Below are 15,139 nucleotides of genomic sequence, written 5' to 3' on the forward strand. Positions count from 1 at the left end.
TTCCTATTTGGAACCAGTCTGTTGTTCCATGTCCAGTTCTAACTGTTGCTTCCTGACCTGCATACAGATTTCTCAAGAGGTAGATCAGGTGGTCTGGTATTCTCATCTCTTTCAGAATTTCCCACAGTTTATTGTGATCCACACAGTCAAAGGCTTTGGCATAGTCAATAAAGCAGAAATAGATGTTTTTCTGGAACTTTCTTGCTTTTTCCATGATCCAGCGGATGTTGGCAATTTGATCTCTGGTTCCTCTGCCTTTTCTAAAACCAGCTTGCACATCAGGAAGTTGACGGTTCACATATTGCTGAAGCCTGGCTTGGAGAATTTTGAGCATTACTTTACTAGCATGTGAGATGAGTGCAATTGTGCGGTAGTTAGAGCATTCTTTGGCATTGCCTTTCTTTGGGATTGGAATGAAAACTGACCTTTTCTAGTCCTGTGGCCACTGCTGAGTTTTCCAAATTTGCTGGCATATTGAGTTCAGCACTTTCACAGCATCATCTTTCAGGATTTGGAATAGCTCAACTGGAATTCCATCACCTCCACTAGCTTTGTTCATAGTGATGCTTTCTAAGGCCCACTTGACTTCATATTCCAGGATGTCTGGCTCTAGGTCAGTGATCACACCATCGTGATTATCTGGGTCGTGAAGCTCTTTTTTGTACAGTTCTTCTGTGTATTCTTGCCATCTCTTCTTAATATCTTCTGCTTCTGTTAGGTCCATACCATTTCTGTCCTTTATCGAGCCCATCTTTGCATGAAATGTTCCTTTGGTATCTCTGATTTTCTTGAAGAGATCTCTAGTCTTTCCCATTCTGTTGTTTTCCTCTATTTCTTTGCATTGATCACTGAAGAAGGCTTTCTTATCTCTTCTTGCTATTCTTTGGAACTCTGCATTCAGATGCTTATATCTTTCCTTTTCTCCTTTGCTTTTCACTTCTCTTCTTTTCACAGCTATTTGTAAGGCCTCCCCATAGCCATTTTGCTTTTTTGCATTTCTTTTCCATGGGGATGGTCTTGATCCCTGTCTCCTGTACAATGTCACGAACCTCATTCCATAGTTCATCAAGCACTCTATCTATCAGATCTAGACCCTTAAATCTATTTCTCACTTCCACTGTATAATCATAAGGGATTTGATTTAGGTCATACCTGAATGGTCTCATGGTTTTCCCTAGTTTCCTCAATTTAAGTCTGAATTTGGCAATAAGGTGTTCATGGTCTGAGCCACAATCAGCTCCTGGTCTTGTTTTTGCTGACTGTATAGAGCTTCTCCATCTTTAGCTGCAAAGAATATAATCAGTCTGATTTCAGTGTTGACCATCTGGTGATGTCCATGTATAGAGTCTTCTCTTATGTTGTTGGAAGAGGGTGTTTGTTATGACCAGTGCATTTTCTTGGCAAAACTCTATTAGTCTTTGCCCTGCTTCATTCCGTATTCCAAGGCCAAATTTGCCTGTTACTCCAGGTGTTTCTTGACTTCCTACTTTTGCATTCCAGTCCCCTATAATGAAAAGGACATCTTTTTTGGGAGAATGTGGTCCACTGGAGAAGGGAATGGCAAACCAGTTCAGTATTCTTGCCTTGAGAACCCCATGAACAGTATGAAAAGGCAAAATGATAGAATACTGAAAGAGAAACTCCCCAGGTCAGTAGGTGCCCAATATGCTACTGGAGATCAGTGGAGAAATAACTCCAGAAAGAATGAAGGGATGGAGCCAAAGCAAAAAGAATACCCAGCTGTGGATGTGACTGGTGATAGAAGCAAGGTCCGATGCTGTAAAGAGCAATATTGCATAGGAACCTGGAATGTCAGGTCCATGAATCAAGGCAAATTGGAAGTGGTCAAACAGGAGATGGCAAGAGTGAATGTCGACATTCTAGGAATCAGCGAACTCAAATGGACTGGAATGGGTGAATTTAACTCAGATGACCATTATATCTGCTACTGTGGGCAGGAATCCCTCAGAAGAAATGGAGTAGTTATCATGGTCAACAAAAGAGTCCGAAATGCAGTACTTGGATGCAATCTCAAAAACGACAGAATGATCTCTGTTCGTTTCCAAGGCAAACCATTCAATATCACAGTAATCCAAGTCTATGGCCCAACCAGTAAGGCTGAAGAAGCTGAAGTTGAACGGTTCTATGAAGACCTACAAGACCTTTTAGAACTAACACCCAAAAAAGATGTCCTTTTCATTATAGGGGACTGGGCTTGCTTTACTCACTGCAATTTTGACTTTACGTGTTCTGTTCCTAGTCACTGCCAATGAAGATTCAGGTTAAGTACCAAGTGTTATTGATAGGCAGACAAGAATTCAAAGGAAGGGAAGTTTACATGCTAAAGAAGGATAAAGGGGGCAAACGGAGTAGTGGTGGTGGCAGTGAGCAAAGAGAGAAAGCCTTAATTATATGTACATATAGCATAAGCAACAGTCTAAAATATAAGTGAAAGTAGAATGTACCTGAAGAGAAAGTGAATAGGTCGTAATTGCACAACTGTATTCATAATCTCAAAGTGAGCGCATCCATTTAACCAGTGCCCAGGTCAAGAAAAAGAACATCATCAGCACCTCAGAGGGCCCCTTCTTGACAATGACTTTCCCCTTCCCTCTACCCTGAAGGTTACCAAGTTAGTGCTATCTTGAATTCCATCAATATAGATTAATGCCATCTTTTCACTTTGTGTAGATGGAAAATACATGTATATAATACATCATACGGTTTTTAAAAATCTATACTGTGATGAACATGTCTCATCTGAACATTCTCACACATCTTTTGAGGAACAAATGTGTGCATTTCTGTCAGATATATAACTAAGAGTTGAGTCATAGGGTATGCTTATGATAAGCTTTAGTAGAAGTTGTCAGACAGCTTTTCAAAGCATTTTTACTAATTTCCATTCTTGCCAGCAGCATACAAAAGGTACCATTTGTTCACATCTTCGATAACACTTGTGTTATTAATTTTTTTTTAATTTTTATTCTCAATATTGTATTGGTTTTGCCATATATCAACATGAATCCGCCACAGGTTCTTTACCCCTGGGCCACCAGGGAAAGCCCTAGGCAACCACTAATCTACTTTCTGTCTCTACAGGTTTGCCTTTTGTGGGCATTTTGTATAAATAGGTTCATACACTATATGCTCTTTTGTGTCTGGCTTCTTTCATGTGTCACATTGCTTTTGAGATTCATCCATGAATATGCCATGTATCAGTAATTCATTCCTTTTTATTGTTGGATGGTATTACATTATATGAATATAAGACATGATTATTCTCTGTGGATGGACATTTTTGGTGTTTCCAGTTTGGGATTCTCATGAGTAATGCTCCTGTGAACATTTATGTACATGTCCTCATGTGGGCATATGTTTTCATTTCTCTTGAGCAGATTCCTAGGAGTAGAATTGCTGAGTTGTGTGGTAAATTTATGCTTAACTTCTTAAAGAAACTGCCAAACTGTTTTCCAAGGTGGCTGAACCAAGTTATAGACCCACCAACCCCTGGAGAATGTTCCATATTCACTTGAAAAGCATGTGTATTTTGTAAATGAGAGGTGTGTTTTGTAAATGCCAGCTAGGTCAATTTTGTGGTAGTGTTGTGTAAGTTTTCTATATTCTTGCTCGATTTTCTTTCGAGTTCTGTTGCCTTATCTAGTTCTGTTAGCAAAAGTGGGATGTTGAACTCTGTTAGTGTGAATTCTCTGTTTCTTCAGTTCTTTGTCTTTAGTTTTCAGCAGTTTGATTATGATGTGTCTGGGTGTAGATTTCTTTGTATTTATTATGTTTGATATTCTCTCAGCTTGTTGGCAGTTTTCAGCCATTTTTTTCTTCAGATATTTTTCGACAACACACTCTTTTTCTTCTCTGTATTGGATTCCAGTTACACAAATGTTAGATCGTTTATTTCTATACTACAGGTCTCTGACACTTTGATTCCCCCCGCACAGTCTTTTTTCTTTCTGTTATTTAAATTTACTACTTAGTCTGTTTTCAGTTTCACTGCCTCTTGCATTCTGCTATTGAATTCTTCCAGTCAGTTTTTTATTTCAGTTATTTTATTTTCCAATTCTAAAGTTTTAATTTGGTTATCCTTTATATCGTCTCTGTACTTTGCCAATAACTTTCTGTTTACCTTTATTTCAAGAGTGTTCAAGTCTGGTGATTGCTCATTTGAGCATTTTTATAATAGCTGCTTTTACCTACTTGTTAGATAATTTCAACATTTGGGTCATCTCACTGTTGGCATCTGTTGATTGTCTTTTCCCATGTTAGTTGGCATTTTTTTTTTTTTAGGTTTTATCCTGGACATTCTGAATATAATTAGACTCTGGATCTTGTTTCAGTCTAATGGAGAATGTTGATTATTTGTTCAGCCGTCAGTTGACCTGGTTAGGTTTTGACTGCAAGTTTCAGCTCACTTTCTGTAATGGGCTGTAGTTCCAATATGAGTTCAGTATTCAGTGCCTTTGCAGTGCTATTTAGATCTGTCCCATGTGTGATGCTCACTGGTCAGTCTGAGACCTGAGTGTCTCTTAGCTCAGTTCTCAAAGTCTTTGACACGCTAATTAGGATCAAATCCACACATACACGATGGGGTGGTGATCACAGTTGTTCATAAGCAGCTTTATGGGTTAGCTTTCCTGAGGTCTTCCCTATTCATTATTACCTTACCATGGTACTTTCTGGTTTTTTAGAGGTTTCCTTTCCAGTCCTCTATAGTCAGGAACCACCTGCTTTCATGATGTACTGCCTCCAGGGCATAAAGGACAGGCAGACAGAAAGAAAGCAAGAAAAAACAGTGGGACTTGGTTTTGCCCTTTTGGAGCTAAGCTATAAGCTCCACCAAATGGAATGGAACGTTCTTTCCCTCAAGAGTTTTAACTCCTACAGTCTCACTATGCCAGTCAATTTTGTTGCTATTGGCACAACCTCCACCATGAGATTTTCTGGATATGAGAGAAAGGAGGAAAAGGAGAGAAAACCCCAGGGAATTTCCCCCCAGTCTTTCTGAGTTTTAAAAGTTCCCTTTTCCAAAAACAGCTCCTTGAGCCAGAATATGTGTTCTAAACATAGTGCTCACTTTCAGGTTTTGGTATGTTTTCAGGCCAGGGAATACTGGAGGAAAAAAAGGAGTGAAGTTCAGTTGTACTGGGCACTCTGATACTCTTTCCTGATTCACCTGCTGATAATATACTTTCAGGAATTCTGTAACAGCTGCCCAAGCATTCTATGCAGATTTTATAGCTGCTGCTTTCAGTGGACAGAAAGGTAAATATGGTGACTCCATCTTACTTGCAACCAGAAGTCTTAACTGGTATTTTAAATGATGTTTTCAATTGGCTTCCTCAACTCCCCAAAGTATTTATGTCTCTGAAATAATAGTTTCAAACATGCAGTGTTTGGTGTAGTTAAGTGGACAAAAGTTTCTAAGTGTAAGCAGAGAAGCTGCACTATTGGCAGAATCATCATCTCCTGAAAAAGCCACTTTTCTGCAAGGCATATATGGTAACTTCATCCGGAAGCACAGTTCTTTGTCCTCATGCAGCATATCATTGACCTCCTTGTTTTCCTTGGCCTTGCCTCTTTGTCACATTCTCTTACTTCTGACCTGCTGTTTTTCAGTAACCTTTGCCCCTCAGGACTTCATTCATCAACTCCTTTCTCCTCCTACTCCCTCCCCCATTAGTCTCTAGTTTCCCTACACTCTCTTATTGCGAACATTACATTCTTCCATTTTATCACCAGACCCTGTCTTCCATGGATAAATACACTGCTCTTGGGATGTAAGTGCTTAAACTTGAAGGATGGAGAAGCTAGGCTGGGGAGATGGAGGATGAGTAAGCAGCTTTTGCTTATAGATTAGGGCCAGACCTGAGTCCCTGCAAGGCATTGTGGTGGTCTAGCCAGCTGCTGTTTCAGCATATTAAGGCTTTTCCTCTCATACAGTATTTCTGGTGAGAGTGGGTCCAGGTCTGGTGGAGCTCCAGCATAGCCAGAAATATTGGTCCAAAAAGAAGGTAGTGCTCAAGCCACACTAACCTCATTAACTTGGGAATAAATCAGAGCCTTCTGAGCTATTTTGTTTTGCTGTTAATTGTGAGATTTAATAGGAAGAAACTATTAAATAAGTTACTTTTATGCAAGCATTTCCTATTGTTTGTTATGGTAGTACAGAATTACTGCAGGAAGGAAATCCTAAAAGGGCAAAAACACGTGGACAAAGCACAAGTTTTTAGGTTGCAGCACACTTTCAATATTTTTATGGTGGAAGCATAACATTCCTTAAAAACCACAGTGGGCTTCCCAGATGTCTCTTCAGATCCGTCAGGTTCCAGGCATGCAAAGACTGCTCAACTCATAATCTTCTGGGCCTGTATTAACTATGTATATTAACTATGTGTAGATAAAACTTGTAGGTACACAAAAGATATGGTACTTTTTGGAAAGAAAATCATCAGGTACAGCATGTTGTCTCATTTACTCCCACTGAAATTCATTATCTTCTTGTCTGAGAACAGGGCAGCAGCAGGGAGCTGCCTGAGTTCTGACCCACTGTTTTTATTGCCAGACTGGCCCTCCTTACACAAGGACAGGTCAATGATACTCTTTTCCCCTGATTAAATTTTTATTTTTTCAGGTCAATGATAACTGTTTTTCACTGCTAAGATTTTTATTTTTTTTCTTTTGGTAGTAGCCAAAGCAACTAGTTAGAATAATGAGTGTGTTTTCTTTTTAACTCTTTCATTTTACACAGTAATGCTCATTTCAGTGGCATGTTTCTGTGGAGATCTCTTTCACTATCAGAGCAATTTGACTTTGGTACTAGAAAAACAGTAAGTCACAGAAACAGTGATTAAATAGGCAATAGTTAATTATGTACATAAAGTCAACCAAGGCATGAGAATTAAAGTGAGCTTTATTTAAGGCCAGTATAGTTCCTGAACATCCCCTGCCCGCCCCCTAAACCTGTAATAATTTTCAGGCCCAATTAAGTGAATTTTTCCTCATTGATTGTGAAATATTCCCAGGTAAAACCATTAAAGGCTATATTGATTTTGGATTGTTGCATTATTTTTTAAAGTTTGTCTTGGGATAACTGTTGAATTTTCCAGAGTGTGTGAGCTCTAAACTGAGGTTCTTACCTAACCTTGATGGAACCTGAGAGCTAGAAGGGCTTTGGGGATCATCAAATCCAGGTACCTTCCCAGTGCAAGAATCCTCTCCACAATATTCTGTCAGACAGTTGTTTGACTCTTTACCACTTTTCTCCCCAAAGAATATATATATTTTTCCTCCATACATTTTTGATGCTATTCACTTATCTTTCCATGATAGATCATTTTCTTATTCCCAAGCCAAGATGTGCCTTCTAGGGTCTCTCACCATTATTCCTAGCTTCTCCATTACTGCACAAAGCAAATCTCCTTCACCCAACATAGTTAAAGCCATCTATTTTCCTACTTTCCCTTTCTCCCACCTGTGACCCCAGGCTAAAAAAGTTAGTGGTTCTTTCAACAGCTTCTGTCAAGGATTTTTAACGCAGTGGAAAATTTAAAGAATAATATAATGAACCAACCAAAATTATCAACAATAAAGATTTTATCGGGCTTCCCTGATAGCTCAGTTGACAAAGAATCTGCCTGCAATGCAGGAGACCCTGGTTTGATTCCTGGGTCAGGAAGATCCGCTGGAGAAGGGATAGGCTACCCACTCCAGTATTCTTGGGTTTCCCTGGTGATTCAGCTGGTAAAGAATCCGCCTGCCATGCGGGAGACCTGGATTCAGTCCCTGGGTTGGGAAGATCCCCTGGAGAAGGGAACGGTTACCCACTCCAGTATTCTGGCCTGGAAAATTCCATGGACTATATAATCCATGGGGTTGCAAAGAGTCGGACACGACTGAGCAACTTGCACTTCACTTCACGATTTTATCATATTTTTCTTAAGTAAAAGAATTAAAGCATTACAGAAATGGTTATTTCTCCTTTGATCACCCCTTCTAGTGTCTTCATCCTCCCTCTCAGTGTCATGCATGCATACATATATATATATATATATAAACAACATATAGACTTGTTTTAATTTACACAAATGGTGTTATTATGGATGTGTCTATATATTTTGTCCATACAGCAAATGTCTTAAATCTTTTCATATGTTTTGTATTAATTTTCCCGTACTGTGTATTGTATTAGTCATTATATATATAAAACATAAAATATTTGGCTGTCTGTCATCTGGGCATTTGGTCGGTAGTTCTGCCTCTCTTGAAATTAGATGATGTGGCTATGTGACTTTCTTTCGTCAATAAAATGTCAGTAAAAGTAACAGGTGCATTTTCAAATGGAAGTTTTAAGAGCCAGTATGAGATTACCATATTTCATTCCCCTGACAAATAGAGATGGGCTCTCCCTGTCAGCCTGGGCCTGAGAAAGTCTTGGACTTTCCTGCCAATTCACTTTTTAAACATGTAGTGTAAGGAATAAATAGACTTGCTGTATTAAGCCACTGGAGAAGGCAATGGCACCCCACTCCAGTACTCTTGCCTAGAAAATCCCATGGACGGAGGAGCCTGGTGGGCTGCAGTTCATGGGGTTGCTAAGAGTCGGACACGACTGAGCGACTTCACTTTCACTTTTCACTTTCTTGCACTGGAGAAGGATATGGCAGCCCACTCCAGTGTTCTTGCCTGGAGAATCCCAGGGATGGGGGAGCCTGGTGGGCTGCCGTCTATGGGGTCACACAGAGTCGGACACGACTGAAGCGACTTAGCAGCAGCATTAAGCCAGTGAGATTTTAGGTTCCTTTCATTAATTTGGCAAACTTATCCCATCCTGATTTATAATTACACCTACATCACTGATTTTAGCAGCTGCAAAGGATACTTCACAGTTTGAATAGACCTTATTCTATCTAGCCATTCTCCTATTGACAGAAGAAGCCTAAAGATTTACTGAATTTTGCTATTATAAACAGTTTTGTATTGGTAATTGTGTAAATTTGTGAGTTTCTCCAGAATATATCATCTAGAAATAGGATTAGCTGGATCACAGGGTATGGATATTTTCAGTTTTACAGGATTCTGTCTTTGCTATCTAAAGTGGCTATATCAATTTACATTCTCACCTTTTCAACTGTCATTTGTGTGACATGATTCCCAAACCTTTTTTCTAATCTTAGTTCCCCTCTCTGGATTCACTTTTGTTGGTTATTGTTTCTTTGTGATACTGAGACTGGAACTTGCTTGTCCTGTTGTTGTCCAACTGAGGTAGATGATATATTTTTGAATCCAGCCCAAGTTGAGTAGCTGTATCACCCTGGGATATTTGCTGACATAGAAAACTGAACATCTATCATCCTGTATTTAGAATATATCCTGTATTTAAGAGTTTAAAAACTTCCAGTGGCTTTACATATGTTCTCATTCAATTTCATACTGTTTTTGCTTATATTAGCTTTTGACTTTTGCCCTTTCCTCTGATGTTACCCCTCCTACGTCAGTAATCCTAGGTTCATCTACATTACTGATCAAAGTTTGGATCAACCAGGGCCAAGGACATAGCTCTGTGTCCTACCATGCGACACGTTTCAGGTTTGCCTGTCTGCAGGATTCTCCATCTTATCAACTGGAAAATCCTGATGGCCTTTGTCAGCTACGCCACATATACTCTAACTAAAAAGAATTATCCCAATAAATGAATTGAGTGACTGGAACAGAAAGAAGTCTGGGGTAAGTTGGGTATGTCATGATTTTAGAGAGTCTGTGGTGAGTGTTAGTGATTATTTTTTCTTTTTCAAGTACTTATCCAACTAGTGCTTTATTAATCTGGTATAGAATTTAATTTGGAGTGAGATTCAAGTTTTTTATCAGTAATAATTATACCCTTTGAAAATAAGAGAGATTTTTGCCTCTCTGCAGTCTGTTCAGAGGTCTGGTTTTTGTGAGTTTTCATAGATGAAAGGAAGTGATTCTGCTGTCATAGCTGCAAATAGTTTTTTATCCCTGGGGAGAGGAACAGGGAGGTTTTTAGGATTATGAGCAGCCGAATGCCTGTGCTCTCTTCCCCAGCCAATGTCTTTTCTTCCAGCAACAGAACCAGACCGTTTCATGGTTTAGGAACTAAAAGGATTCCCTCGGCCAGTAGCTGACATTAGGCTTGTTGATGGTCTTTCTCTTGTTCTTTGGGACCAACTGCATGTCTAATTCTTGTTCCTGTTTTTGTATTAGGTTTCTTAGTTACATGTGTCAGCATCCCAACTCAGATTAGCCTAACAAAGGAAAAGAAAGTTTACTGGTTTATGAATAACCCCATGGATGGCTGGCTGCCTTTAGAAATGGCTGCATTCTCTCACTCATCACATCCCTGATCCTCCTCTCACATTTGCCTTCCTCTTAGTTTCACTCACAGGCAGGCTCTCTGCAGCAGATGCATTACTTGTTTTCCAGTACTTTTGTCAAAACCCTTGAATGACTTGTTGATCTAGCCTGGTTCATGTGCCTTAGGCTCAAGAGATATGTATGTGTTGGGAAGCGAGGCAGAGATTGCCCTTACCCAGACTGCATGAACTGAGAGTTAGCCCTCATTCATTCCTCTTTCATTTTCATACATTTGCTTAGTGCCCACTGTGTGATAGATGTCATATTAGGCTCAGGGGTTATTATAGTGAACAACATAGTCAAAGTCTCTGCCTTCATTTTTTCAAAAGATTTTCTGATTATTTGGTTGTGCTGGGTCTTAGTTGTGGCAGGCAGGATCTTTAGTTGTGGTAGGTGAACTTTTGTGGCATGTAGGATCTAATTCCCTGACCAGGGATCAAGCCACTGGGCCACCAGGGAAGCTCCATCTCTGCCTTCTTGAAGTGTATAAGTGTTTTATTAAATGGACTTTAATCTGCTCACAGTAATAAAGGAGGAGTTACTGGTGCCGGAAGGCAAATGACAGGGGTTCTGACCTACTGTGGGGCAGGTAAGGGAATGCTACCCTGAGGAAGTGCTTCATGGATTGAAATCTGACATGAGTAGGAGTTAGCTGTGGGAAGTAGATAGGAAGATTGATGGCCAGCAATTGGTGGAGGAAGGTGGAATGTAAAGGGCCTTGGAGGTGGAAAGGAGCACATTCCAGGCACTGAAAGAAGGGCAGGATGTTTGGATCATAGAGACTGAGGGGCAGAGAGGTACATGTGGGGCTGGAGAAGTAGGTTGGTGCCACTTCTTGCAAGGCCTCAGGGCTTGGCAAGAGGTTTGGAAACCATATAAATAGCTCTAGTCCGTGTGGGTAACTCACTTCCTTCAGCTGAGTCTAGATAATTAACTAGCCAGGATTACCCACATGGTTGGGACTTAAATCTAGGCACATCACAGTATCTGTCACGCGTCTAGACCTGGCTCAGGCATTGCGTCTCCCAGGAAGCAGTCCTTCCTGCCAGTGGGAAAGGGTAGGTGTTCCTCCATTCATGCTGCTCAGAAGACTCTCATGGTTTTATACCCCATCTACACCTGGGCAGGACATGTTGATGCCAACCCAGGCTAATGATTGGCACTTGTGTAAAAAAGTGTTGTCAAAGCAGGCCTGACTTGGAAGGGTCCCTTTGCTGGCATCTGGATCTTGGTTTTCAGGGGGATTCGCACCAGTACCATTCCCAGAACTGAGAAGGGTGGCCCAGTGTGCCTGAACTGTTTATACAAACAATGTGGTTTCTGGTGAACACCTGCTTTCCTTCTTGAGGTCTAGAATTTTTATATTTGCCAATCAGAGGGTGCCTATGTGGTCAACCTCCAATCAAAATTATGGGCACTGAATCCCTAATGAGCTTCCTTAGTGGACGAGCTTCCTTAGTGGACAACATTTCATGTGTGTTGTCACAGCTTGTTGCTAGGGAAATTAAGGTATCCCATGTGACTCCACTGGGAGAGGACTCTTGAAAGTTTGTGCCTGGTCTCCCTGTATTTCAGTCCACTGATTTTGCTTTGTATCTCTTCACTGTAATAAATCATAGGCGATGAGTGGTTATATGCTGAGCTCTGTGAATCTTCCTAGTGCATCACAGAACTTGGGGTGGTCTTGGGAAGTCCTGACACAGCACCCCTGAAAAACCATTGTTAAGCATTTTTCAACACTTATTTTCGAAGGAGTGAATGAGTCTGGTGAGGAGCTAGGGCAGAGAAAGAGGCTCTCTGGTGGTGGCACTGACTCTACTCTCCTTTTGTTGGTTCTAAACTTGTACTTTCCACTCTACTGAACTTTAGGCCTGTGGAGGCCTGCAAGGGAACCTGTGACTGGGGATCAATGGAAAGGTTTTACACTAAGGAGTCACGATCAGATTTACATTTGGGGAAGAATAAATGCCCAAGAATTGTCAGGAGAATTTGTAAGTAGAGTTTGCTTTACCAGAATAAAACTTATTACAAAGCCAGTGTCATAAAAGTAGTGTTATAATGGACTAAAAATTTGATGTAACAGCCAGATTTCCTGAATTCCAGCCCACGTACCTTCATCAAATTTTTATTGAGTTCTTTGATAAACTCTGTAAGAGTGAACATGTGAAACTCAGTTCCTTTTCTGGTTTACTTCTAAGACAGATTATGCAAAAGCAAACATTATTTATACTGTCTGCAGTGGAACCCTCTGAACTTCTTTTTAGGTGGTTGGGATGCTGTCAGCTGTCAAAGTAGGAATGTGGGGTTCTGAATTCAGAACATGGGGAAAACAGTAACTAAATAATCAACTTTTACTCCCTCCTATGAATTGCTGATATTTCACATGCTAACAGCTTAGGAGTAATTTTGGCACTTTGGAGTTTTATAGTTTTTCAATTGGTAAAAAATATTCCTATTTTCACAATCTGCCACCATTGTTTTATCTTTCTTTTCATGTCAGGGCTGATGTTTCCTAAGGGGAAACCTAATTAGACCATGTGATAATCTTCTTGGGGAAATAGAGAAAGTTGGTTATTTAAAACACTAGATGAAAGATCTTATTTTCTTCAAAAACCTTTGAAAGAATAAAACATCCTGTACTGAGGGAACAGAGGTGGGATGATGGAGTTCTGCTGTCCCTGTTTTGCATTTCTGTCAGTAAACTTGAAAGCACAGGATCTTCTGACCATTGAAGCTGAAATTATGTATTCACTGTTTCTCATGAAATAACATTTACCATTAAAAAGAGATTGCATTTATATTTGTCTTGGGAAAATTTCTATGCAGGAAATTCATAAGTTCAAGACCCGCAATAGTACACAAAAGCATCACATTGATTACATGTCCCATGTATTGGCTGATTCCTGAAATAGTGTCTCAGAAGGATTAAAATTGAGCCTCTGTTCTGAGCACGTGGTGTTGACTGTGGCTTGGGAATGTGCCAGTTAGTCGCAGCACCTGCGCCTCCTCACAGGGTCTTGTTGCTGCTGTCCAGGAAGATGGAGGAAAACTGCCTCAGCATTCCAGCCACAGATGCAAGGCTAGAAATCCTGTCTCTGAGGCTTCTTCTCCTGCTCTGACTAACAGGAGATCCAGAAACAATAGTCTAGCCAGCTGGCTGCAATGCTGGGGCAGGAAGAGCAGCAAAAATGAGAATAAAATCATCTCCCCCCAACCCCCAAGCCCACACTGATAATAACGATTAGACACCTTTTTGTTGACAACCTCATCTTACATTAAACAACATTTAAGAATCCTGGGTGTGATGGCCTATTTGCAGTGTGTAAATAGAACATGGGAAGAGGATGCTCAGATCTGACCTAGAAATTCGAGATGTAGGTGGAGAGACCTAACACCCCACTGGGGACTCACAGGCCAATTACCTTGAGTCTGGTAACTGGAATACAACTCCTAAAGGAAACTAGGTGTTTTGAACTAAGAAATAATATATGTATAGGTGAGGCTTCTTGCATTTTTCCTTTGTTTATTATAAGTCCTCAAAAGTTCATAGAAATTAAGGTTTTTCAGAGTGTGTGAGAGCTTTGGAGACAAAGGAAGAGAAGCAAAGGATAGGGCCTTTTCTTTTTTTTTTTTGTTCGTGAGCAAGATCCTGCCGTATTAGATGGAACGATATGAAATTGCTGATACTCAAACATTTTTACCTTCAACAATGGCAATTTCATATGATTTAACTTGATATGTCTAAACTAATTTCACCACACAAATGCTTTGAAAATATTCTCAGCTTATTTTATTGGGCATAACTTCATCAGAGGAGGAAGGAGATCATAAATTCTTACAAAGTCATTTATAAAAATTTATGACATAATCATCACTTATCAAATATGTTCTAAGCAATTCTATTGAAGTATAACTGATACATTAAAACCACACATTCCATTGTATACAATTTGATGAGTTTGGACTCTGCATATACCTGTGAAACCATCACTACAATCAAAGTAATAGACATATCCATCACCTTCAGAAGTTTCCTTATGCCTCTTTTTTGTGATAAGAACACTTAACATGAGATTTACCCTAGTAGATCTCTGGAACTTAATTCATCTTGCAGTTTTGAAATTTTACACTGATTGAACAATAATGTCGCATTTTCCCTTTCTCACAGTCCTTGGCAACCACCATTCTACTGCCTGATTCTGTGAGTTTGACTATTTTAGATACCTCATATAAATGAAATCATGCAGTATTTTTCCTGGCTTATTTCACTTAGCATAATGTCCTCCAGGTTCATTCATGTTGTCATAAATGAAAGGATTCCCTTCTTTTTTTAAGGCCAAGTAATATTCCATTGTGTGTATATACCACATTTTCTTCATCCATTCATCTGTCAAATGGACATTTGGATTTTTTTATATATCTTCACTACTGTGAATAATGCTGCAGTGAATATGGGAGAGCCAATATCTCTTTGAGATTCTGACTTCAGTTATTTTGGATATATGTGGCTAACAGGTGTGTGTGTGTCTATATATATATAAAGGTGCTCAACATCACTAATCATCAGAGAAATGCAAATCAAAACCACAATATCACCTCACACCTATTAGGATAGCTATTATATATAAAAAAGCTAAGTGTTGGTGAAGATGTAGAGAAATTAGAACTCTTTACTCCCACACTATTGGTGGGAATGTAAAATTGTGCAGCCACTATGAAAAACAGTATGCAGATTCTTCAAAAATTAAGAATA

At 39.7% G+C, this 15,139-nt stretch overlaps 1 protein-coding gene across 2 annotated transcripts in view; it reads left to right on the top strand.

Annotated features, from left to right (window-relative positions):
• JADE3 (jade family PHD finger 3) overlaps positions 1-15,139 on the top strand; it is a 138,332-nt gene that overhangs the window by 37,192 nt on the left and 86,001 nt on the right. The window lies entirely within an intron of this gene.

Source organism: Bos mutus, chromosome X, assembly GCF_027580195.1.
Source record: "Bos mutus isolate GX-2022 chromosome X, NWIPB_WYAK_1.1, whole genome shotgun sequence".
NCBI lineage: Eukaryota > Metazoa > Chordata > Mammalia > Artiodactyla > Bovidae > Bos > Bos mutus.